Source organism: Brachionichthys hirsutus, chromosome 10 (genome assembly GCF_040956055.1).
Source record: "Brachionichthys hirsutus isolate HB-005 chromosome 10, CSIRO-AGI_Bhir_v1, whole genome shotgun sequence".
NCBI lineage: Eukaryota > Metazoa > Chordata > Actinopteri > Lophiiformes > Brachionichthyidae > Brachionichthys > Brachionichthys hirsutus.
In genome coordinates, this window is record NC_090906.1 from 6,387,849 (window position 1) to 6,389,101 (window position 1,253).

Here is a 1,253-nt window from a genome sequence, read left to right on the forward strand (position 1 = left end):
GCGGGGAGTTTCAGGGTGCAGTTCAAAGAAACCGCACAGTTTTGTGATGCCCCTCCTCCCTGGCTGAGAGCACACCTGTGCATTTGTTTCTGACGATCTGTGAGTTTGTATATTTGCACATTTAATATATGTTTCCTGTTTATTTATTAATGCTTCACTGCATTACCTCGACTGCAGGCTTACTGAACACCCTCTCCTTTACTCACTCCCTCTCCAGTGTGCTTCACAGCTTTCCTTTCTAATTCATCTGTCAAATATATACACAGCAGATCCTCTAGTTTCCCCATTCTCACCTTCTCCCCGTCCTCCTCTGTGGGAGTGTGACACGTTGGGATACTTTGAAGTTGCAAGCGCTCCACCGGAACACTTCTCTCTTTTCTTGTTCCTCTCAGGGCAAGCTGACGCCTCCGTTTTGAGGCCGTGTGGAGCATAATGCGGCTGACTGAAGATGACGCTGCACTGATGTGGAGGAATCTGGTAATGTGACTGCTTAATCACAGGTAACCGCAAAAAAATCCCCCAGAACTAATTAGACTTTTAGAATCATGTAGTCAGTTCCTACCAGTCGGTGGGGGAAAATGGATCATCGGAACGGTTCTGCTCATACAGATAAGGGTCTAACACCACTGTGAGAGGGTGTTGCAGCAGGAACTGAGCGTCAACCAGTTAATAGCCTCAATGCATGGCATTAAAAGTGCAATGTGCAGAATCTGCAAGACGTACACTGAAATAGTTTCTTGTACTTTTAAAAGTATTACACACTCGGTTCAGCATTCAGGTCTCTTTTTGCAGCTGCAAAAAAACTGGGTGAGATTTAGATTTTCTATGGAGCCCAGATGAAGGCTGTGTGAAGCACCCATGTGTCTGCAGTATGATATTATAATGTGTGGTGTTTAGTGAATGAACAAATATACAGGAATTCCCACCAGCGGTACTCGGAGTGAAGGGACTTGGTGATGCTGCCACTGTAGTCTTAGTTTGACCTCCCCTCACCATAAACGTTTCTTTTCTTTTTTTTCTTATATATATATAAAATTAACTTCATTTATATCATAGTAAGTATCTGATGAAAGGCAAAGGATCTGATCAAGCATGTGGTGCTCGAATGTAATGTATGTAAATACAGATCGAATTCTTGTTTAGTTCATTGTAAATTTAGAAGAATTTGCAAAACCAAAATTAAATGCAGATGGGAAACATTTTTGGGTGAATGTTTCACACCACCTTTTTTCCCCTTAATCTAGAGTTGAATC